Source organism: Asparagus officinalis, chromosome 7 (assembly GCF_001876935.1).
Source record: "Asparagus officinalis chromosome 7, Aspof.V1, whole genome shotgun sequence".
NCBI classification, from domain to species: domain Eukaryota; kingdom Viridiplantae; phylum Streptophyta; class Magnoliopsida; order Asparagales; family Asparagaceae; genus Asparagus; species Asparagus officinalis.
In genome coordinates, this window is record NC_033800.1 from 90,249,437 (window position 1) to 90,256,055 (window position 6,619).

Sequence of the window (6,619 nt, forward strand, 5' to 3'; positions counted from 1 at the left end):
TCGACGGGATCCATCGCAGCCATGTTAACCGTAAGGTTATCAAATAGATCCCCCACGCTGACGTCTGAGTCCCATGCCGTGGTCGTCGACGATCGATCTCCTGAACATGTGTAGTCGGAATCCTCATTGACATAACAGCACAAATCCGATGAGGAAGAGGAGTACCCTAAGCCCCTCCGAGTCCTGTTGAAGTAATTTGAGAGTTTACCTTTGGGTACGTAAGCAGGTCGAATGACCGTCTTGCGCCCTCGGCCGTAATTCAGACCCTCTAAACGAGTGAGGTCATACCCCATGTCGCTCATCATGTGCTTTGCAACTTAACTGTATTGTGAAAACTGAGACGCGGGGTCCTCGTCTTAAGATTCATCCTATAGTGTGCGTAAGGGGTGATCGATTCGACCGAAGATAATATCTTTTTGATAATTATTCCGGGCAGGCACGACGAGCACAGCTTGTGACGACTCGATCGGCTGTGCTTTTGCGACGTATGACGAGCATATCGGCAAGTGCAGGGTGGGATCGCTGTAGAGTTTTGACCACAGATTACTGGGTGCATCATCCTCGGATGTGGAGTAAGACGACAAATAAGCAAAGTTAGACTTCTCATTCATGATAATATCCTCCGCCTGAACAGCGTTGGTTACATTGTGACTTTTGTAACCGATTACAATTGACTCGAAGTCGTTAAGGATTAGGCTTTCGCCATACTCAGGTTCGCTATCTGCCTCGTTACCACTCTCTAGTTCTTCGACCGGTGGCTCGGCGGGGTCTTGGTACAGCAGAGAATCTGTGAAGTAGTTTTCGACGCCTTTGAAGGGTTGCTTGTCGGCCACTACTGTCTTCACTTGCTCGTAATCGTCCACATACTTCAGGCATTGGTGCAACATGGATGGGACTATTCGGTTGCCATGGATCCACGGACGTCCTAAGAGTTTGTTATAGGAAGGCTCGGCATCGATGATGTAGCAGGTCACCTCCGTCTTCATGTCGCCTATTTGACATTTCAGGCGGATTTTGCCGAGCGGCCGAGTCCCCGTGGCATTAAAGCCAAAGATGGTCGTGGTGGTTAAGGATAGGCGCTTTGGCGGTATTCCCAAGTGTTTGATCAATTTCAGGGGTACGATGCTCATTGCAGAACCCGGGTTGACCTGAATTCGATCCACTTTCAACGAACCGATGTACCCCATGAAGTACAGTGGTCGATCATGAGATGTGCTCTTGATGAGCATGTCTTCAGGAGTGAAAGTGATGCACAAGACCCGTCTCTCGGAGGTTTGGCAACATATCGCACATTCCTGTTCCGTGTCCTCCTCCTTCGAGAAGTGGGTAGAGAAGGCCTCTGAGTCAGCCAATGCCTCTTGTAGAGCTTCTCGGGTAGGCCTGGATAGACGTAGGAGGTCGTACATGGTAATTCGCGCGGGGATGCCCTTCAGCTGTGTGAGCACATTGAACCGGAAAGGTTGACGGCTTGAGCTTGGCCTGTTCGGATTGGGAGTGGTTGTCGTGGTTGGCCTCGTGGGAGGTCCCGCTGGATTTTCCGCCCTCGTGGGGTATTCCTTAGCAAATTCCTTCCCTGCTCTCATTGCGAGGACAGTGGTTTCCTCTTCGGAGTTGGTCAGGGCGGTCATTGCTATCTTTTCCCCACCTAGGATGGCGGAGACGACGTTACAATGTTTTCCCTTAGCCTCTTTCGAGGGCTTTGTAGTCCATTGATCGTCGTTGAAGAGGTCCGGATGGACCCACATCACCTGGACCGATGGCAGAATCTACGGAGCTAAACCCTTCCCTCGTTGATTGTGAGGGTTATCATTGGTGATCTTCAAGACTGGCTTAGGGATAGGAATTATCCCTGCCGGAGCTTGGACCTCCGGGAGATCTATTCCAAAGCTCAAGGTGATCATATTCGTGGTCACCTGCTTTTGGACCTTCTCCTTCTTCAGGACCCCCGCATCGTAGAGGGCTTGGAGCTTATCCTTGAGGACGTAACACTTAGTCGTGTGGTGGCCTAGGAATCTGTGGTAGGCACAATAACTCGGGTCATTGGTTTTGTTCACCTCCTCAGGCTTCGCGGCTTCTGGTAATTTAATTCGACCGCTCTTGAGTAGAGTATCGAATGTCACCACTACCTGATCCTCTTTGAAGTCGTATTGCCGCGGGGGGCGTTGTTCAAACTGTCTGGGCTTCGGCCTTTGAGCAGCCTTTGGCACCGGGGTGGAGTCGACGGCTATGATCTCTTTTCCCCTTGTTCGAGAGGGATTCTTTGGCACGGCCGGTTCCGTAGTTCCTTTCTTGGGCTGTGGCTCTTCGGCCTCTAGCCTCTTGATCATGTTTTCTACTTGCTCGCCCTAACAAATAAGCTCCTTCCATGTCCGGGTTTCCACCGTGCCCACTTTGGATAGAATATGGATTGAGAGATTATTGCGGCACATCTTGATCAGTGTGGATTCGGAAACTTGGTCCCGATAGTGGACTGATCGGTTCCAAAACCTCTTCACGAAGTTGTTGACTGACTCCGACTTTCGTTGCTTTTCGGCGAGGAGGGTGGCCATTGACACCTCCATGTCGTCATCGAAGAAGCGAGCCAGAAAGAGCCTTTTAGTGTTGGCCCATGACTTGATAGAGTCGGGTTCTAACTTGCGGAACCATTCAAAAGCCACCCCCTTGAGGGTGCGAATGAATAGCTGAGTGAGAATAGCGCCGTTCCCCATGAGGAATCTGGTCTATACCATGAAATAATAAATGTGTTGCGAGGGCGAGCCCTTGCCGTCGAATTGCACAAAGCTAATTGGCTTGAACTTCGCCGGGTATGGGACTGTATCCCATTCGATAGGATAGGGTCGGACCACCCCCAGCTTGTTCATGTTCTGCTGAAGCTTCAGCGCGTTGAGCTAGTTTTGGAACTCGTCGAACCTCTTGTCGTGGGTGTTACTCCCCGTATGTGACGTTCCTAGCGATGTCTTGGAAGAGTAATCGGATTGTGGATTACTGTTATCTTCCGTCTCAGTTGCTGGATGATGGGGAGGTACCCACTCCTTATCCCCTGTTCGCCGGGGTAAGGTGCACTGGGTTCTTTTCTTCTTCTTCTTCTTGTTCAGAAGTTATTCCATCATCTCTCTTAGGGAATCGATGGTTGCCTGTTGCTCCTCAAGCTTTTGGGCCACCGTCTGTTCATGGACGAGTTCAGTCATATGTACCCTTGCCAGTGCGTCCTGACTTGAGCGTGATGTTTGAGGCGTAGCTGCCGCCGAGTGAACCTCGTCTTCACCGTAGGAGGGAGGTGCTAAGGCAGAGTAATCAAACCCGATGCTTACCCCCTTGCGACTACGGGTACGCTGGTATATGCCGTCTTGTTCGTGTTGAACAAGCCGAGGATTAGGCCCCAGGACGGAGTCCGAATCTGGAGAGTCGGAAAGCACCGCCTTACCCCTATCCGTCATGTTGATTATAGCGGACGGGAGCTCTAGGTCGGCGGCAGCGCGTCCTTTTTGGTAATGACGCTTTCGACGGGAGGGCCTTGGTCGAGAAGGTTGTCGAGAAAGTCTCTCGAACACCGAAGGCTTCGTCATTCTTATGCATTGACAGTCGGCGAGTACTGTTTGGATGAGCCTTTCGCAGTGGCACTGAGGATTCACCTCATGTATGGTACGTTTACAAGTTAGGTATCCCCGGAGGTCCTCTGTGGGTGGTTGGCGACAACCCCCAGCATCAGAAGGATCGCCCGGGTGATCGCCCGGGTGATCGCACGAGAGAGCTTTGGATGTACGCTGAGTGGAATGTTTTAGTTCTGGAGTTGGGCGATCTCGCCTTGACGGGCGAGTTTTCGCGTTTGGGCGAACTCCAGTGTGTAGGCGAATTTCAACCCCTCGCTCATGCGGGCGGGCTTGCGAGGCGTCGCCTACTGCTTTGCCTTTATGTTTATCCGCCAAAGGGCCATGGCGAGGCTCACCAGCCCTCGGGGGTTCGCCTATTCTGGTAGGTTCGCTCGCTCGGGGTGGTTTATTCGCATCAGGGATGTGACCTGAGAAGCCAAGTCCACCTGAGCGGGCGGCCCCGTCCTTCTCGGCTGGCGCTCCTGATTTGGAGAGCCTCCCGGCGTCGGACGAGTTGTCCTCTCGTCTAACATTTTTTGAGCCTGCATAATAGTTAAGGCCGTTGTATGAGACGAAGGCTCGGGCCTCCTGTCTGGCGAGTGTCAGCCGTCGCCGTTGGCGAGCTCTTTTAGAGAGGAGAGCATCTGCATAGGCTGTAGCAATATAGTGTGTACCGGAATGAACCAACGTTTCTTCCGGGGCGGGCGTCTGCGGGGGCCGTTTGGCGACCCATCTGGCAGGCCTTCGCCCCGTGCTCTCGATCTCTGGCTTGGCCTTGACCGATTTTGAGGGGTCGGTTCCCTCGATGTGACTCGGGCAGAGTCCTCAGGCGTGGAGGCTTTGACCGTTTGAGGTCGGCCTCTGCGCACGACTCTGTGGCGTTTGCGGGACACATCACCACCAGAGGGGGAAGAAGACAAGTACTTTTCGTACTTGGCTTGGTCGAACTTGATCTCTACAGACTCCGCGGTCGTCCCAACAGCAACTTCATCGAACTGAGCTACCATCATTTCGGTTGAAAAAACAGCTTCTCTCACTGTGGTCGCCATCTTCTGTAGGTGTAAATTTTGATCTCCCGAAAACGGGAACTTTCGTTTGTATTAATAAGAATAGCTTATTACAAACTAATCAATCGAAATTATAACAGAAGCGGAGGAAATGCCCTCCTTGTTTAACGTGGGGACTTTGGGTAGCTACAGGATGCTTCGCTCGATTCTTGTGCCGAGTCTGCTTCCCTTGGACGGTTCGACCGAGGTTGCTGGAGAGCTTTAGTACGCAGTAGAAGCTTAGGTTGATGGAGTTTGAGTCTCCGAGTTCGGCGACGATCAGGGCCCGAAACTAGGAGAAGATGCTACAGTGCAAAGGTTATGCAAAGAGCTTGTCGTCGACCCGATAGGGAGTCGAGAGCTAGTGGTTCAGTTAGCTGATTCAACTCTGAGCGAATCGCTAAACGGCTAAAACAGCTGAACCACTTCTTCGTGGCTAGAAGAAAAGTTGAACATCTTCTTCGTGGCTGGAAGAAGTTCTGAACCTCTTCTTCGTGGCTGGAAGAAGTTCTTAAATAGTGGAGAGATGGCGTGGTCACTCCTTGAATCATGGGATATGACAATGTACTGTTGAGAGATGTCTTGCCGCCCATCTATACTACGAACGGTCATTCGAGGGGTTGTGCTTCACGTCATGTCACGTAGGAGTGGGAAGGCCCCTTCTCGTATGTGAGGCAGCGACTGCCCGCTACTCGAGTGGATTTGGCCAACCTACTGTACGCCGGCGGATCCAGCTCTTGACTTGGAGTGGTGAGATGAGTTGCATTTATGAGCGCGCAGGTTGATTTGGCGCCTGTCCGATCACTCGTACTATGAGCGGTTGCTCGATGGGCGTGGAGTACTGTGCTCTCTCCTCTCAGGTCATGAGAGGTAAGAAAGCGGGTGCCCAGTACTCGAGTGGGTTTGGACAGCTTGCCGAATGCCGGTGGATCCAGCTCTTGACTCAGACGGGCGAGGTGAACTGCATTTATGAGTGTTCAGGTTGATTTGGCACCTGTCCGATCACTCGTACTGTGAACGGCCACTCGACGGTCCTGGAGTACTGTGCCTTCTCCTTTCAGGTCAATAGAGGTGGGAAAGCCCGCCCCGGCACATGGAGTAGCGGATACCTAGCTATACTGGTAACCTTGAGGTTTGCAAGCAGATCCGACTTTAGACTCGGTCAGGCGAGTTGTAAAAAGGCGAATTTTCGTTATTTAGTCGATCTTGACTCGTGCGGGCGAGCCGATCATTCAGGCGAACCTGGGACTAAATAGACACGAGTGCGTTTGACGACCGCGCGGCTTAGGCCCGTGCTGGCGAATTGTGTGGGCGACTTCTCCTTGCAGGCGAATTTCTTGCAAGTTACAGAGGTATTTTTTACCGTCTACACTGAGCTAATTCAAAGAGAAAAGGTGCTAGGGTCTCAACATATGTGACTAATCGTGCTCATGCTTCTCAAAAGACATCATCGACGTCGTTCTTCATCATTTGATCATCAACCTTCAAGGAGTGTTGGCTTTGGACTTCATCATTATCATCATTCTTCTCAGTGCTTCAATTAAATCATTAGGAGAATAGATTGCACAATCAAAGGGCTATAAGGTCTTTACGTATTGAGCTTAATTGATATTTAATGCTTTGTATTAAACTTATTTTCATAGTGTACTCAAGTCTAGGTGAATTGAGGGTTTACAGCATACCCATGTAGAGGTTGAATTGTGGAATTGGTCACTAGCTCAAGCTAGGGAAACTAGCGTGTAAAGAGTTTACTTTATATTACTAGTTTGGGAACTAGGGTTTCCGTATTGTAAGCCTACTAAATCGAGTTTGTTGCTCACGAGAGCTTTCATATAGAGAGAAAGCCACTTCGCGAGAAGAAAGTGTGGATGTAGAAATATTTATCTGAACTACTATAAAATATCGTATACTCTAGCTGTTATTATTGCACTTGCTTATTATTTTATTATTATTATTATCATCTCATTTTTTTTGCATATCTTG